This window comes from Pan troglodytes, chromosome 2 (genome assembly GCF_028858775.2).
Source record: "Pan troglodytes isolate AG18354 chromosome 2, NHGRI_mPanTro3-v2.0_pri, whole genome shotgun sequence".
Taxonomy (NCBI): domain Eukaryota; kingdom Metazoa; phylum Chordata; class Mammalia; order Primates; family Hominidae; genus Pan; species Pan troglodytes.
Genome location: NC_086015.1, coordinates 148,882,750 through 148,901,857, shown reverse-complemented (window position 1 = coordinate 148,901,857; position 19,108 = coordinate 148,882,750). Strand labels below are relative to the sequence as shown.

General features: G+C 36.7%; 1 protein-coding gene and 1 pseudogene across 14 annotated transcripts in view; one reads left to right on the top strand and one right to left on the bottom strand.

Moving 5' to 3' along the window:
* Positions 1-1,564: 1,564 nt before the first annotated feature.
* LOC134809608 (embryonic stem cell-related gene protein-like) overlaps positions 1,565-19,108 on the top strand; it is a 148,119-nt gene continuing 130,575 nt past the window's right edge. For all 14 annotated transcript variants that reach the window (XR_010155815.1, XR_010155813.1, XR_010155814.1 and 11 more), the window contains exon 1: positions 1,565-1,697. The gene's annotated coding sequence lies outside the window, so the exon portion shown is untranslated. The remainder of the gene's footprint in view (positions 1,698-19,108) is intronic.
* On the bottom strand, positions 15,046-15,599 carry LOC100610838 (ganglioside GM2 activator-like; annotated as a pseudogene).

Below are 19,108 nucleotides of genomic sequence, written 5' to 3'. Positions count from 1 at the left end.
ATAATCCTATTCTATCTGACGTGGAAAAGTTATGCCCTTTAGAATTTCATGATTAAAGCTTTCTTCTTTTTTTTTTTTTTTGTTTGTTTTGTTTTTTGAGACCAAGTGCAGTGGTGCAAACTTGGCTCACTGCAACCTCCACCCCCTGGGTTCAAATGATTCTGGTACCTCAGCCTCTGGAGTAGCTGGGATTATAGGCATGTGCTACCATGCTAATTTTTGCATTTATAGTAGAGACGGGTTTCATCATTTTGGCCAGGCTGGTCTCAAATTCCTGACCTCAAGTGATCCACCCGCCTTGGCCTCCCAAAGGGCTGGGACTACATAAACTTTCTTCATTTGAGGACAATTTTCTAGTGTATCTTTAATAGTGATCTGTTAGCTATTATTTTTGTGATAGTGTTGTTTATTTTTTATCAATTTCTTTACCTTTTCAACCATCTTTTAAATTATTGCTTATTCAATTGTTTTGCGATCTCACCTTATCCATTATTATTTTTATTAAATTATTCTAAAATATAAAACACTTGAAGTAATTTTCTAAAAATGTCTGGACTGTATTTTCTTTTGGAATTATCATCATCACTTTGGTTATGTTTTATTTTGTTTCTTCTCTTGGGGTATATATTTGCATAGTTGTCCTGTTAACTCTTCATTTTTCTCATCATTAACGCGGCACACCAGATTGAATTATTTTTCCTGATTATTTGCCTCCTCCCTGTGATGAAGTCACATGCTCTTTGCCACTTTACTGTCTTGTGCCCTCCTTGTAAGTAGAGTATACTTCCCCATCATGTTAATTTTGGGATTGAGCATATGACTTGCTTGGGGTTTAGCATGTGACATTGCCAATGGCATATGAGCAGGTGTGACATTTGCCGCCTATTAGCAGATATTTTAAATGACTTCTGTGGTTTACCTCCTCACTCCTCCCACATTAGGTGGTGCTGTTGTTTTAGCCTGGGTTCCATAATAACAAGAAATAAGAAACAGAAGTGAGCCCAGTGGAGTTCAGCCTAAAAGCCTCCTGCAACATGAGTTAGAAAAAATATATATTTACTGTAAGCAACTGAGTTTGGAGATTGTTTCTATAGCAAAAACTAGTACAGGAGGACTGATATAGCCAAATTTCTAATGTATTCTGATATTGGACATGCATCTTAGTCCACTCGTGCTGCTATAACACAATACCACAGACTGGATAACTTACAAAGAAAAGAAATTTATTTTATCGAAATTCTGAAGGCTGGGAAATTCAAGATCAAGGTGCTGGCAGGTTCGGTTTTCTGATGAGGATCCAGTCTGTCTTTCAAGGTGGTGTCTTGAACACTGCATGCCCTTGCATGGCAGAACAGAAGAGAGAGAATGCATTCTAGCAAGCCCTTTTCATAGTAGCATTAATAATGAGGGCGTAGCCTGTATGACCTAAACACTTCCCCAAGAAACAAATTGCTTAACACTGTTACAATTTGGCAGACACAGTGAAACCATAGCAATAAAAGAAGTATTTCTTCCCACAAGTCATTTCATAGCTACAACGTGGAAACTAAGAGTTTCCTTCTATTTTATTTTCTGTAGGCTGAGGACTAGTGTGGAGAAGGTTTAGCCTTTAGGAGGTCGTGGTTGCTGCTGTTACTTCTGTTAAATGTTCCAGGACTTACTCCATTTGGCTCCAGGACCGTACCTGCCCTTCTAAGGTAATATTCTGGAGCATTAGACCATTGCTCCAATTCTGCCTGGAAGTAGAAGCCTTGCTGAGTTGAAAGCCAGACTAGTTTATGCGTTTATCACATCCACCTTTTTCTTTTGGGAATTAGCAGGGACTGGAAAAACTTGATGAATAATGCATGGGTTTTGATGTTACTTGGTTCCATGGGGAAGATAAAGTAGAGGAGACTTCAAGTGGGGCTTACATGGTCACTTTTCCCTGAGATTTCTGCTCCTTCAGAGGCTCTTATGTATAGGTTTTTCTGTTTGTTTTTCTTTAAACAGTAAAATGACTTATTGTTGGGGAGTGATAGTTCTGATACTATGATTATTCTGCTTTCTTTTTTGGCTTTCTGCACAATTAAGATATTCAAGACATTGAGCATTGGTGTTTGGTTCCAACTTGATTGATAATTAATTAATCTATTTATTTATTTATTTATTTATTTATTTTCGTAGAGATGGAATTTTGCCATGTTGCCCAGGCTGGTCTCAAACTCTTGGGCTCAAGCAATCTACCCACCTCGGCCTCCCAAAGTGCTAGGATTACAGGTGTGAGCCACTGTGCCCGGCCTTCACTGAGTGTTTAATTGACAGCTAGAGGGTAGGGATTTCATGTTTGCATTCCTGCCCTCCCCACTGCTCCTCTTCTCAGTAGGCTCCACTCCCACCCACTACATTTTTCCTTTGTACTGCCTACTGTGTCCTTCATGTAGTTCTCTCTAAATATAGTGATCATTAGTAACATTCAAAATTTTTACTACTCATATGCTTCCATCTATTTCTCTGTGGAGTAGGGATAGAAGGAAAACTAGAGCCTACTTCATTCTCAAGTCTTCTCTTAGCTATCACTTTTCCTTGTTTGGATCCAGTTATATTTTTGACTACTTATTTTAGTATTTTTAAATACATTTTATCAGAAATTGAGAGAGGCGTATTCAGTGATCCAGTTTTATTCTATTTATGATTTTATTTTGATTTGAAATTAATATAATAGAGGAATACATATATGTAATAAATAAAATTTGAACTTATCTCTATCTGTTTGGTAACCGAGATAGTTATCAAACTTCTAAACTTCTTTAAATAATTATGTACCAGAAATATTTTCTTTTTCTATTTGGAAACACTTTATTTTTAACTAAAAAATAAAAATGAGAGTTACCATTATAATGCAGAATATCAATATCAAATATGTAATTTAACTATTTCATCTAGATACATTTTTCTTCCTTTCTTTTTTCTTCTTATTCTGTATTTTCCCTTATTTCTCCATTTCTCTCTATCTGCTTTTTTCTACCTATGTTTCCTCTCTCCTGTTTTTACCATTTACCAGTACTTGAGAAGCTATTATATCCCTCAGAATTACAAACACAAAAGTGAAAAAATATGTATAAAAGAAACTATAACTTATTGGTCATGAGAGCAAACTAATTTTACAATGGTAAGGACACTACAGAAGAATACATGTAACTTTTGTCAATTAATTCATTTATTTGTGGGTGTATTTGTTTATTCAAAAAGTTTATTGACAACCCAGAATATTCCATGTACCTTCCTGTACTCTGAAGATTATTAGTTCTATATGTGGACATAATTTTTAAATAGAATATTATTAGCAGTCCTTTTTGGTATATGAACAATTACAATATTAATAAGGCATTAATCAAGTAACAAGGCAAATAGATATTCTACTAAATTCAGACTATTAAAGAAAACTGTATGTATTTTGCAAATGATTTGAGGTGACATATTTAGAAAGTGTAGTTATTTTACTTTATTGTGTTTTTGTGTTCTAATCTTTGAATTCCTTTGCTGAGAATTGAAACTGTGCTGTATGATGTCAAAACTAATGGCAATTAATAATTGCTATTGTTAAGCTACATATAAGTAGAAATTTAGGTTGAAAAGCTCTCTAGGAAAATGGCCTCATAATTTAGACCTTACATAACTGACCTTACATAACTGAAATAACTGAAATATGAGTAGTATACGCTTTTCAAAAGCATACTTATTTCATGTTCTCTGAATGTGAAGCTTCAGTTTAATTTGCCAAGGTAGAATTATGATTTGAATTTTTAAGTGTTATGACTGAGATTTCTTCTTTTTACAAATTAAAATCGACAGCACCTAAATGTGTTTATAAACAAAACACAGTTAATGAGTGCATTATTATGGAAAATTAGCATTTAGAATTCTCCATAAAAATGTAAAATGTAATTATAATCATTATTTGGTAAAGTTAGATTTTAGATGCAAAATGAATAGCCAAAATGTTAATTTAACCATGAATAATTGGAATATAAATTCGAAATAAATCTACTTTGCTTCATTTACATTGCACTTTACATACATTTATCTGGTCTTTGGTCTTCACTTGAACAAAAATTTTTAATTAATTTGATTCTTATTAAAAACCTGCTCGGCCGGGCGCGGTGGCTCACGCCTGTAATCCCAGCACTTTGGGAGGCCGAGGCGGGCGGATCACGAGGTCAGGAGATCGAGACCATCCTGGCTAACACGGTGAAACCCCGTCTCTACTAAAAATACAAAAAAATTAGCCGGGCGTGGTAGCGGGCGCCTGTAGTCCCAGCTACTCGGGAGGCTGAGGCAGGAGAATGGCGTGAACCCGGGAGGCGGAGCTTGCAGTGAGCCGAGATCGCGCCACTGCACTCCAGCCTGGGCGACAGAGCGAGACTCCGTCTCAAAAAAAAAAAAAAAAACACCTGCTCAATTTCTTTTCCAGTTTAAAAGGATGCAAATGAAATGAAATTATTTAGGAAAGAATTGGAATTAGGACTAGGACTAAGTATAATTTCCATTTTAGTTTTTTAGTTGAAATTTTGGCTTAACAGTGAACAATCTAAGCCACTGAATTTCAAATTAAAAAATCAAGATGCTTTATGGAAACTGAAAAGTCAAAAATAACAAACTAATAATTTTGTTTAGATTTTTATTTTGTTCCTTCTCTCTAAACTTGTATTAAGCAACATAATTACTACCCTTCAACACGTTCATCAGTGTCATAAAGGCAGACACCTTCAATAAGGTTAGCAATCCAGTCGGGAACATTTATTTCAAAGACATTGAGGAAAAGAACGGTTAAATCATTTGCTTAAGTTACGGGGTGTGTAGCAGAGTTTTGTATGAAAACTAGGTTTTTCTGACATCCAGCCATCATCAACTGTTTATCAATTATTGTGATGTATCACTTTATAGTAGAGTATTTAAAATGTTAAGTTTTCCTTTCAAAATATGACTTGGTCAGTTTTATAATTTGATGCTCAATAGAATTTAGCCATGTTCTGAATGGCTAGGTGAATTGGAGAATTGAGTGAAAGACCTTAGAGGTGACAAATTCTGATAACCTCAAAAGTGCTCTGCTTCAAACAGCCTGATTATGTGCATTCTAATTCCCTATAATGCACATCCAATGAGTGGCAACATCCCCACAGTACTTTAGAGATAAATGCATGTTGTTTTCAAAACAATTCTGTGAGAATTATAACTTTTTGAGCTTACATAGGAGAGCATGCCATTATCTGTTTTGCAATCCCCATTTAGAAATGGAAATGTAATAAAGGGAAGGAAAAATATGTATTGCAAATAATCCAAATTATTTAGCCCAGTCTATTTCTTTCTACAGTGGAAATCAGGTTTATAAACAAACTCTCTTTGAGGTTGATAACAGCATAATGTTTATATCAAATGAGTGAAAAAAAATCAGTTCTGCACCACTGCCTATGAAGAGTCTAGTCACTAACTTCAATGCATTCATTGTTCATTCTGTGCCTTCAGTACAGACAAACCAAATAAATGAAGATGTATCCTTTGGGTATAGCTTTGTTTCATCTTTTATCTTATCATATCTCTAGAGGTGGTGATTATATTTTATCCAAAGCAAACAAGAATCTCACATCTACAAGATGTCCACAGTTTCCCTATATGAAGTGACACTACAAGTTGTTCTGCTTATTATTCCTGCATCCCTGGTGCACCACTTGTCTGTTTTAATGATGTGTGGTTGCTTCAGCGATTGTTAATCTAATGATGGAATCTGTCCGCAGAGGTTACAGGTAACATTTTCTGAGCCTCTTGCCTCCAGACTGAATTACAAGATGATTGATATTGTAATTTATTTTATTCTTTACTAAAATGTGTGTACATTTGCAATAATAGGAAGTTATAGCTATGATCTTAATAAGAACACTTTCCAGGTAAGCATGCTGCAACTTCTGCAGAGATGGCCATTTTTTCTACAATGACTTTTACTGACGTAGAGCATTCTCAAAAGACAGGCAAGCCAGGAAAATAAAATAGTCAGCAACTTATGCATTCAGATTTCACTCCCAACTGAATTTCAATGTAAATATATTAAATATTCATTATGTAAATATATTTAAATTTGCAACACATATTCATATTTAAAGGTAAATTGAGATAATTTACATGTTAGATTCTGAATGTCAGTCATTAAGATACACTGATTTCCTGACCCAAGGTTACCAATCAGAATGATGTATGCATATGCTTCTTAATTAACCATTTACTGAGTACAGGAAAGGTGAAAATGCTGACCCAGGTGCATATGGTAATTTGCAGGATGATTCGCTCCTTAAACTAGCTGACAGTCGGAGTTTGTGAGGGTAGGAGGAGATAAAGGTAAATAGAAGATAAATATAGAACTAAAGCATAGAAAAACGAAAATTGGAAGGGAGAATGTAAATGTGCACTTAGTATTGCATCGAGTTTCTAGGAAAATCCATACCATGATGACTGTTAACATCTGGTTTCAGAGGAGTGGCCAAGTAGTTAGTTCATCTAGGTAAATAGGTAAACAGCAAACAAAATATATGTGTACCGCCCTCTAATAACAATAGATCATGAGATTCTGTCACATAAGTGTTAAGGGTCCGTCAGGAGTGCTCCCTGGTATAATCTTTGTTCAGACTTTCAACAATCATTCTACATATTTTTAAGATAGTCTCCTTTCTTGTCTCTCTGTCTTTAGGTATGACATTCCACTATCTATTTCACACTATCCATCTTTTTCTAAGTAATCTTGCTATACAAAAAAGTCATCACATTACATCCCCCTTTAGGAGTCCAATAATTTCTCAATGGCTTCAGTTTATAATCCAAACTCCTTTAAATGTTTTTTTTTTCCTTAATTCTGTTCTTGTGCACTTTTTGGTTCTCAGTTTCTGCCATGCCTTGAATCAGACTCTATAATTCTGCCATTCCAAATTAAATGACACTGGCCATATTTTTCTGGCTTAAAATATATATATATATATTCCTGAAATATTCCTTTCCTGTTTTTTTATGGGAGTGCATGCTTGTTTTCTTTCTGAGGCTCAGGTCAAGGGTGATTTCCTTGGAAACTCTTTATCTCCATTCTCCCAAAGCACAAACACACTGCCAGATTCTTCTCCCCTAGGTTTCCTAGAGGAATGGGGCATCGAAAGGAGATAAAGTTGTAAGACATTCAAAAGTGTGTGAATGTTGAAGTTTATCTGAGGCCTGTGATTCCAGATAGCAGCAGTGGTAGAGTAACTCCTCCACCCTTCTGTGTTTTCAAAGATAAGACATATCTTACTCCTTTCTCTTGACTCTTTAATTTTTAAAAAAATCTCAGACTTTATCTGTTTTGAGACATTCCTCATTGAACATTCTCTTTTGCAGTAGTATGAAAACTATCACCTCCTTAGTTGTCCTGGACATTTTGTCTTTCACAGTGGGCAACTTGGGGCTCTGTCAGTGAGTTCTTCAGAGCATTTACATTTTATTGTAACTGTTGGGTTTTTTGTCTGTCATCTCCATTAGACTGTGAGTTCCTTGAGGGTCAAGGAAATGTCTTGCTTATGTATTCCCGTCTGTACTTAGTACAGTGCCTGGCACATACTAGGTGATAAATAAATCTTTGACGATTATTAAGTCAGAGTTCGCTATATGTTTTCACTTTTTTCTTTTACTAGAGGAAGAAAAAAACAACCTGCTTCTTCTCCCTGTCAGTGTCATTTTAGCCCCTGAACCAGGCTCAGCCTACCCATCTGCACCTTCTCCTGAAATGAGTGCGGAAAAGCTTACTTCACCTATATACTAAAAATGGCAAATGAAGCTATTCACTAAAATCTCTGTCATTTCCAGCTAATTGTTATACAGGAAATAACCCTCAGACGTATCATTCGTTAATGTCAGATTCACGTATGTTGGCATATGCATAAAAAGGACTCATGATAGGAGAGTAAGGCATCAAAAAAGGACAAATGTGCAATAGGTATGAGAAAGAGTGAAAGAGCTTTCCAGAAATCTAATTTCTGGAAAATTATACAAAAGCAATGGGAGAGCAAACTTTAGGAAACAGACGTGGTTTATGCAAATATAACCCTAAAAGTAGGAGCGAATTTGGAGTTAGAACACAAGGGTAATGCATTGCTTTCTCTATCCATGAAGAAAGGGAAGAGGACTGGAAAATGAAGACTAATTGGCTGACACAGTGGAACATTTAATAAAGCTTGTTGAGTATCCTTTTCACTGTGACAATTTGAGACTCAGTTCAACTTGAAACTCTGGGATTTCAAGATTTGTAATAATTTGTAACCTATGAAGGTATGCTAAAGATTAAATTGTGTGATAGTAGGCGTCTGTCCAGGAAGTTCACCTACCAGTGAGTGAAGCTAGCTTACCAAATAGTATTTCAGCTGAGATGTCTCATGTCGTCACTGTATGGGCCTGCTTCCTAACTAACTAAGAATACCATGAACTTGTTTGTCTATACCTGTGTGTTTCTATCACTGAAATATTATCCCAGAAATAGTGCCAAGTATTACTTACCTAGTACTGACATATTTCATGAGCGTACAAGCAGATTTCAAGATAAAAAGGCAATGCAGGTTTTTATTTTTAGATGTAAAATTCTCATACTCTACACAGATGTCAAGTGTATAGTTCTATGAGTTTTGACAAATGTATAACTGTGTAACCCCAAATCCCATGTATCATCTGAGAAGCAGATGTCAGTGGGATTAAATGTGCAAGAAATTTATTGAGGGAAACACCTGTGAACTATAAAGAGGAAGAGGGAAGAAGTAGGCAGGAATAGCCTGACACTGATTAAAGGAGAGAGCAAGAAAGAATTGAGTGGCTGTTTCAGACCATAGCAGAAGTTTCAGAATGTTTCTAATGGAGAGTCTCTGAGCAAAGATTGCTCATTGGATTATTCTCATATTGAACAGAGATGGGAGCTGGGGCTGTCAGTTAACTCTGCTCTCTACAGTTGGTCAGGACAAATATCTCTGAATGGTTTCTGAGAGGTGTATCTCTATTCCCAAGACGTGGAATATTTATATCACCCCAGATACCCAATCCACCATAGGCAGCCATTGTCCTGATGTCCATCACTATAGGTTAACTTTGCTGGTTCTAGAATTTCACATAAATGGAATCATAGAGTAGGCTCTCATTTTTTTTTTTTTTTGCTGGCTTAGTTTGTTCATCATAATGCTTTTGAGATTAACTTCTGTTGTTGCACAGGTAACTAATTTATTCATTTTTATTTCCAAGTAGTATTAAATTATATATTTTAAAAAGAATATGCTTGCTATTGTATTTTGTGCCCAGAGCAACTACTTGTTCTTACCTAAAGTTTGCTCTTAAAATTAGCTCATTTCTTCATGTTGTCTTCCCCTAAATTTATTAAGTGACTCTTCTGTTTATTTTTTTTTTAAAGCAGAGTTTCAAATTTGCTTATACCTACACTCAGCCAAGCAAAATACAGGCAGTTTATTTGTTAATAATTTAGGCGACTTTCTTCATGAGATTTCACTCTGCTGGCTAAAGGAGTACATTTTAAGATCTGCAATTATGAACTTTCTGCTGATGTAGATAGTCTTTTTGGTAAAGTGCTCATTCTTTCAGACCTATATTGCACCATCCCTACTTCTTTCACAAAGATATAACCAAGATATATGAAGGTAGAGAATTTGTGAATTTGGGGAAAAGAGACAAACCCCTGACCTTGTGTTGTTTTGGGCAGCACATTCATTAGGATCCACTGAGAAATGTATGCTTTACTTGATATATATATATATATATCGATATATATATATCGACATATATATATCGATATATATATATATTTCTTCAAGCCAGCTATTGACTATGATAGCTGATATTAATGTACTTGCTTGCTAGAGCTGCCATAACATAGTACCACAGAGTGAGTGGCTTAAATAACAAACATTTATTTTCTCACAGTTCTGGAGGCTTAAAGTCTGAGATCAAGGTATTATCAGGGTTGATTTCTTCTGAGGTCTCTCTCCTGGGCTTATAGATACCCCTACACCAACCAATTCTCTAATAACAGATGGGTATCCTACAATAGTCTGACAATAGTTACCTGAAATTAACATTCCATTCGACAAGTTAAGTGCTCAATCTCAAAAGACTGCCCCTTACCAGATGCCAGGCATAAGTCCTGGACTACTGGAACTTTTGGCTGACCAGCTATAAATTCAGGAGGTTTCCACAACCCCTTTGTAAGGTTTAACAGGTTGCTAGAACAGATCACAGAACACAGGACAGCACTTCACTTACTATTACCATTATATTATAAGGGTACAACTCAGGAATGGCCAAATGGAAGAGATACATAGGGCAAGCTGGGGGAGGGATGCCCAGAGTCTCCATGCACCTTTTCACACTTTATTGGTGCCTGGAGGTATTCACTAACCAAATATTCTCTGAACTCTGTCAATTAGGGTTTTTATGGAGGTTCTATCATGTATGCATGATTGATTATATCATTTGCCATTGGTGATAAACTCAATATCCATCCAGCACCCCTTCTCTCCCTACAGGTTGAGAGTAGACCTGAAAATTTCAATCCTATAATCATGCCTTTCTTTCTGGTGGCCAGCCTCCATCCTGAAGCTATCTAGGGGCCTCCAGACACCAGTCATCTCATTAGTATACAAAGACATTCATCACTTTGGAGATTCTGAGGGTCTTAGAAGCTGGGGCCTAATACCAAATATTATAACCAAAGATGCGCCTATCATGCTTATTACTCAGGAAATTCCAAAGGTTTTAGAAGCTCTGTACCAGAAACTGGAGACAAAGACTAAATCTATATTTCTTATTACATCACATTATCACAATCCTTTACCCAACTCTTGCCTGAAGTGATTCACCTCACGTTTTGCCTTGGTGTTTTCCATGCAATCCTCACTTTTGGTAGTCTCACCTTCCTGAAAAGCGTGGAAAATTTTGGGTGCCTTTCTAACACATGAGCACTAACAAAGGCTTGGGAGTAAAAACTGTGGCCGTCTATTTACCTATAAAGTTTCAATCTTATTATTTGAATAAGGCTACCTTATTTTGAAATGAGATAATCTTGCTTAGGTATGTACTCCCACAGTCCCAAATGTGAGACCCTTTTAATTCCGTTTCCCCACTGGGACCAAATGCATTCTACCCTCATCATTCTCTTTAACTTGCCTTAGACACATCTCTTCTTGATCCTGTGATCTGTCAAAAGTTGGTCTAGGCACTATAGAATTAAGGTATCTCTGCTTCTCATAATTCTGTTGTCGTCCCCAAATTCCCTAGGTAAAAAGGGGTATGTTGGAATTTCTGCTTCTTTTAGATTATGTTGTATTTATATCTTAGAGCAGGTAGCTTTATGACCTAACCATCATAGGCCCAGGGGATGCACTGTCTGTGGGATAAATTAGTAGAGATAGCGAGGCAGGGGGTCTGAAATTACTTCTGTTTATGGTTTTGTTTTTGCGACTATATCCCTGGGCACTACTATGTAGACTACTCATAACTGAAGTAAAAGAGAATAGAGTAAAAGAAAGAATAAATTATAATAAATTATAACATGAAGTGAAATGCTTATGACTCAAAGTTTAAGAGTAAAGTAACAGGCCAGGCCCGGTGGCTCATGCCTGTAATTCCAGCACTTTGGGAGGCCAAGGTGGGGGGGATCACCTGAGGTCAGGAGTTTGAGACCACCCTGGCCAACACAGTGAAACCCCATCTCTACTATAAATACAAAAATCAGCCGGGCATGGCAGTGCGCACCTGTAGTCCCAGCTACACAGGAGGCTGAGGCAGGAGAATTGCTTGAACCTGGGAGGTAGAGGCTGCAGTGAGCTGAGATCGAGCCACTGCACTCCAGCCTGGGCAACAGAGTGAGACTCTGTCTCAAAAATAAATGAAAATAAATAAATAAATAAATAATAAAGTAACAAATATAATACATATAAAAATAAATTTAAGATTAAAAACAGTTTAGAGTGGCAAATTTAATAATTTAAAAATAAATAAAATAAAATTATTTTAAATTCGTCAAAAATTAGAAGTAATGACAAAAAATTGAATGCATAAAATTGAGAAATTACATTCAAAGCCAGCATATATACTATAATATAATACATAATATACATTATATAAATATGTATATAACATATATTTATTATATTCTAGCATATATTATATTTTTCTTTTTCCTGTGATCAGGCAGAGGGCTTTAGAGGTCCATGACACCAAGCATACATGTTGAGCTCTTCTTAAGTTGGCCAATAGGGAGCACCAGTAAGTATTTGGGAACAAGATGAACGAGGATTTGAGTAAGGCACTGATTTAAGTGCTTTACAAATATTGTCGGCTTGAATTTTCATTTTCTATGAAATAGGTACTATTGTCTTTACCACAATTATTCTATGCCTTCACATCTTGAGAGGCACAGTTTGCATTTCTTACTACAGTCCTCCACCCACTGGGTGGAGAGAGTGATAACTCTCTCTTTGCCCTGTAGTTGAGTCACACGGGTGACATCAACTCCCAGGTTATATTATTTCTGGCTGCATTGCCATTCCTTTTTATTTCCTTAACTCAAACCAGACCTCTGTAAATAGTCCCTTCACACAGCTCTCTTCAGTCACGGTTTTCAGTTTGTCAGATCTTTTTTGAGTGTCCCTGCCATCTACTTCCTGTCAGGACTTTGACTGATAACAGAACATAAATAAATATTTAATATGAAGAAAAATAAGAAGTGAAAAGAAGAAGACTAAAGAACAAAAGTAGAGCTTGCAGTTAGAAATGAGAAAAGGACACTCACAATAGCAACAAAATATCAAATGATAATGGGCTAGTATTCTATGCAACTAAACACAGACACACATATATCCACATACATATGATCATTTGGAAACAAAAGAAGAAACGAGGGAAAGTGAGGCTAGGGCAGAATAAGAAAACTGAAAGGAAATTAGGCCAAGGATACGCTTTCTGGAAGCTTCTTCTGGGTCGAGACGGTTATTAGAATAGAATTTTTCTTAAATTCACGTGGCCTGTGGGCTGCCTTCTCCTTTGGAATTTGGTCACAGAAAACTTGATGGCAGAGAATCATATTTTCCTTGTGCCCCAGGTATTGCTTCTCTCTTCTACTTGAGTCTATTTTTTTTTTTTTTTTTTTTTTTGAGATAGAGTCTCACTCTGTTGCCGAGGCTGGAGTACAGTGGCACTGTGTTGGCTCACCACAACCTCCGTCTCCTGTGTTCAAGCAATTCTCCTGCCTCAGCCTCCCGAGTAGCTGGGATTACAGGTGCCCACCACCATGCTGGGCTAATTTTTGTATTTTTAGTAGAGACAGGGTTTCACCATGTTGGCCAGGCTGGTCTCAAACTCCTGACCTCAGGAAATCCACCCATCTTGGTCTCCCAAAGTGCTGGGATTACAGGCGTGAGCCACTGGGCCCAGCCTTGCTTGGGTCTATTTTTAATTTGTCTTTCCTAGAGAATATAACGATATTTATTTATTTGCAACTTAAAAAGATGTATTGCTATTCAGGCTTCAAATGAGCCCAGAATTCAGGGCTGCTGTGTGGTTCAGAAGTTGTTATGGTGTAACAGGATGCTGGACAAATCCAGGCAGCCTGACATGGAGGCCACCCTCTCTTCCTTGGACCCCTGCTCCAAAAGCAGCTGCTGGTGGGGTCAACTCTTTCCCAACTTCCTCATTCACCTGACAGGACTCCAAGACTGGGGCACGCAGCCTCGTGATCCCCACAGCTCACAGCTCAGAAGCTGCCGATACCTCTCCTAGCACTGGAGGAAGAGCCTTCTCCTTGGGATCAGACTTTATGGCTTTGGCCCTGTGGAAGGAGAAATGGTGCCACAGGAGTTGTCTTAAGAGCACAAGACATGCACGATCTGAGATCAGAGGTTGCGAAGTGGCCACCCATGAGCCAGACTGTCCACTGATGTTTCCGTTTGGGACACATGACACCACACAGTGTTTAAAAAAAATTAGTTGCCAATATTTTAAAATGATAAGATTTCATATAAAAATCTGGATTTTTGGCTACTCTGGGAATAAACATTGAAACTGGCAATACTGGGCCAACAGTATTCTTATGTGACACTGACTGGTCATGGCTAGGTAGCAGTTGAGTTCACAGACTGGCTATACACTCTCCAGTCTGTGCCACCCTTAATTATATTTCCAACTGGAGACCAGGCCTCAGCAGCCTTGTATCAATGCACATGTGCTGTGACTTTCTTTATCGTATAAGAAATATTTACATTGTAGTATTATCTTTAATCAAAAAGGAAAAATCAAAGTCAAGCCTGGAATCAACATGTTTCTCACAGTCCTTGTCACTCATTTAAGTCTCTTGCTAAGCCCTGCGAGTACCTGAGTTTGTAAACAACAGAGCACTCCTAATATCTCTGCCAAGGGATTCCTGCCCCACACACCCTACCTCTCCAGGATATACTGCACACTAGTATTAATTGGGCAAATCTACAAAGGAAATCAAAATTAGCCACAGAAATTAAGGGAGGAATAGACTAAGAGCAACTCCTTTCTCCTCTTCGTTATAACAGGGGGCTGGAGTAGAACAAAGTCGTTAATACTCTCACTTTGCCTTTAACTTAGTGACAAAAAAAAAAAAAGAGTGAGAAGAGAGAGAGAGAAAGTCATAAAGATTCTTCAGGTCCTAAAACACACTGGTTCCCATTCCTCAACTGCTTTGGAAATGAATGAGGCTCTTTACAGAGAATGTCTAATGGGGATGGATAATGTGGTCAGCCCAGCAGATGCCCTGGGCTATCAAGAACTGTCCATCTCATCCTCCCTTAGGCCAGGGCGGCTTGCCCCAGCCTAAAATGTTAGGTGGCACAAAATGATTTTCAGTAAGGGTAGCGGACTCATTGTAGAAAGGGGATTAAAGTGGGGCAGAGAGTGGGAATTTGGCCTTGGCAAACCCAAGACAGAGGAAAAGGGATCTTCCTCACACCCCTCCATTCTGCTGTGATGGATGCCGTGCTATATGCCCTTTACAGAGGCAGCGATCTTGATGCAGCTCAGACGCTTCCCGCCGCTGCTCAGGACGCTCTCTATGCCGTAGTTCCCTGTGGTGAGCCAGCTGGGCAGCTCCAGGTAAGGCACAGTGAATTTGCTCTTGGGCAGTGAGTAGGTTCCTTCTTCGAAGGGATAGTGGCAAGGAAGGAAGCCCATAGGTATGTAGGGGCTCTGGGCAGGGTCCCCCAAAATTGTTCAAAGGTACAGCTGCCATGGGGTCTTGATCCAGAGGCCAGCCACTTCCTTCTCCAAAACTAAATCCATCTCCAGACGAGAACTCAGGGAGACAGTGGTGCTGCCCAGGAGACTGAGGGTCACGTTCTCAGGAAAGATGATGGGGTCAGGCTCCAGAGTTACGCCTCTGATCACCGCAGGGTCCTTCCCTTCATCACAGTTATTCCAGGAAAAGCTACTGAGCTTTTTCAGGTGGGCTTGCACAGGGGCGCGAGAAGCAAGCCCAGGGCAATCTGGGGCGAAGCCTGCGTGACGGATTGCGTTGTGAAGATTGGGTCCGGGTGGAGTTAACTGCAAGGTCTGTGGTGGCAGCGGCACCTTTAAGTGGCTTCCTGCATTGGTTGTGAATATAACGACCTTTAAAAGCAACAGTAGATTGGAACGGGGATTGAGATGCTCATGTATGTTGAGAGAAATCTTATTCTAGCAAAAAAAAAAAAAAAAAATGCATCCAATAAGTACAATCGGTGCTTACAATTCAGTGAGCTAGTATTTAAAACGAAATTTCTTATTTACAAAACACTTATGTTTTATCAAACTATGTGTAAGACACTTTTCTAAGTGGTTTACAAATACTACCTGCTTGAATTTTCATTCTCTATGAAGTAGGTACTATTATCCTTGCTATTTTACAAATGAAGAAAACAAGACATGGAAAAGTTAGGCATTTGACCAAAAGTCTCAAGACTAGTAAATGATACAGAAGGCATTCAAACCTACACAGTCTGGCTCCAGATATTGTACCCAATTGCAATTGCTGAATCAATAAATATAAAGCTCTCAGCAGTGTCTTCAGAGAGACAATTAAGTTTCTCAAAATAGAGGAGATATATATTGATAGTGTCACCATGAAGATACTTTGGTCAGAAGTCACAGAAGCAAGCAAAAACTAGCTAATAAAAAAGAGGAGATGTTATATAAACATTAAAAAGTTATTTTAAGAAAACTGAGAGTCAAAATGAAGCTGTCAGGATGTGAAAGAATAAAATATCAAAAAATAAAAACAAACCATACATCCTGGGAAAATTCTCCAGTTCTCCTCTAATTTCTTTCTTTTTGCTTCATTCTCTCTCAAAAATGTTCCTCAACTTCTTACTCCATGAGGCATGTCATGTAGAGTATATTCTTTAGCTTTCAAGTTTATATCTTTTCCATTCAGGATCTCAGCTATTTGGCTTTGGTCTGGTGTCCACTTCTGGTCCAACTGACAGAAGCAAGTTGGTGAGGGACACAGAGCAAAGTTATGACGGCTAGGGGCAGTTATCAGAGAAAGGAGGTCACTTGGTTTCTGTGGGATACCAGCAAATGTGTTTAGCATAGATAGTACCTTAAAAACAGTGACGCATTGCTCAAGTGGGCATTCAATGTGGGGGAAGCCTGGAATAGTGTCGGGCTTCCAGCTTTGAGAATGGTCTTTGGGAGCAGATCTCAGAACCATGAGAAAGAATTTGATAAAGAGCAAGGAAGGCAGCTAGAACACTCTTAGGAAAATACTTAAGGCATAACAAAAAAATGTAGCTTCAGGTAAAACAGGTACTTTTTATGAAGTGCACTCATTATGGATTTGTTTCTAATTTGCTTTACTTTGTATTTACTTATTTGTTTATTTAATAATTATTTTTGAACATTTAATATGTAAGAAATATAATGCTGTTTTCCAGAGTCATAGACGACTAAAGCAGGTACTTCCTTTTGTTGAAGGTGATAATAAAATATTACTTTAGTTTACCTCACACAACTATAATATCTCTCTATATATCTGTGTATAAAAAAACCTATAGGAAAAAGATATATCTGCTCATTTCACCATTCTTATTTAACATTATTCCAGAAATGTTGGGTAAAGGAATAAGACCAAAAAATAACTTAGTCACAAGTTTGAGAAAAAAAATCAAAATATCTTTACCAACAGATTATATACTTACCTAGCAAGAAAACCCAAGAGAATCACTAGAACACTTTAGAATGTTTGAGTTCAGCATGTTAAAACAAATATATGAAGTTAATCTTTCTACTATTTGAGAAGCAATCTCTTAAAAATAAAATGGAAAGTAAAAAAAAAAATAAAAAACAACCTAATAATAAAACAAAAAGAATTTAATGAATAATAAATATAATACCAAGAAAAAATTTTAAGCAAAAGTGTACTAAGCAGTGCAAAACTGTTCAAAATTCTTAGCCAGAGTAAAAGAGAGGATTTTAATAGGAGAGGCGTAAAGCATTTCTCTACTGGAATACGTAATAAATATTTCTAAATATAAGCAAAAAAGGTATTTTTTTAAAAGAACTGTACTCGCCGTAATTGTGAAGTTTGTTTGGAAAAAGGCATGAGCTTAAAAAAGAGTAATCAAAAAAAGCTTCTAATCATAGATTTTAAAATATACTATAATGCCATTATAATTACTGTGATGTTTATACATTATTACATAGATCAATCACAGAACAGAAAGTCCAAAATCTTTTCCCAGAATATATAACATTTTAGTTAATCATAAAAGTAGCATCTTACAAAAGTTGAGAAAGAATGAATTATTCAATAAATGTCCTGGGGTACTCTGGATCACCACTTGGGAAAAATATTTGATTAAATCTGTTGCTCTAATGATAAAATACATGAACAACAATTCCAGATGAAATAAATTCATGAATACTAAAAAAATTCAACCCAAAAACTATTAACAAAAAATACAGGTAAATATTTATATAATCACATAGACTTGATCTTTATAAACATGAAATGAGAGACAAAAATCACAATACAAATACAGACATTTTTGGATTACATAAAAATATAAAGCTTTTTTTGATAAAAAAGTAATCTGTTAAAATATATATAATCATTAAATTAATGAATATTTGCTTAGACTTGGAATTTAAGAACCAGAAAACATTTCACCTTTAAATGTTAAACATATTCTATGTTAATTAGTTTTTTAAAGAGAAAAAATAAATTATCTTGAAAATGCTCATATCTATTATATCACATATCATCATATTTTAATAAAATTTTTCTCAGATTAAATGGCAACTATTCATGAAAGTTTCAAGTAATCTATTTCAAATGACCTCCATTTTTTATCTGAATCAACGACAATAAAAGTTTCCAAGTTTTCTCTTATAAGGGAGAGATTTTTTTTTTTGTAAGGTCACTATTTGTTTTTTTTCCTCACAGAAAATACCATAATGGTGCTTTTGTGACTAAACTGCTAGGGTTATTGAGCTCATCACACTGGCATCAATGACAATGTCGCTGATGATGATATCTTCAGGATTCAGACTGTTAATCCATCATTGTACATAGGTGAATACAACAAATTACTTTTTCGCTGTTATGAAAATACAATAAATCCCATGAGAGTAGGTTCCTATAATGAAACAGATCATGCATAGAAGACTTTGAAATTTGGTGCTAAGGCAATAACAGCTTCTGTCAGATCCCGGTGACTTCATTTGACAGGAGTAATGTTTCTACTTTGTCTTCATTTTGGACAGCTTTGCTTCAGTGACATGACAATGAGTTCTAACAGCTAGCTAGCAGTTCAAACAGCTCTCACAACGGAATCCTGACGTGAAGCCAACAAACAGACTTTTGCAAATAGGAAAATTAATGGTTTTCATAAATTTGTCCCTCATGGCATTATACAACTATAATTTTTTCAAAAGATAGGTATGTATTGATAATTGAAATCATAATAGAAGCGACAAAGAATATTCAAAATAAGTTTAAGTTAGAGGGACTCTGGCTACAGTGGATATTTCTATTTGGAAATGCTTGTCAAATTCCAAGTTTTAT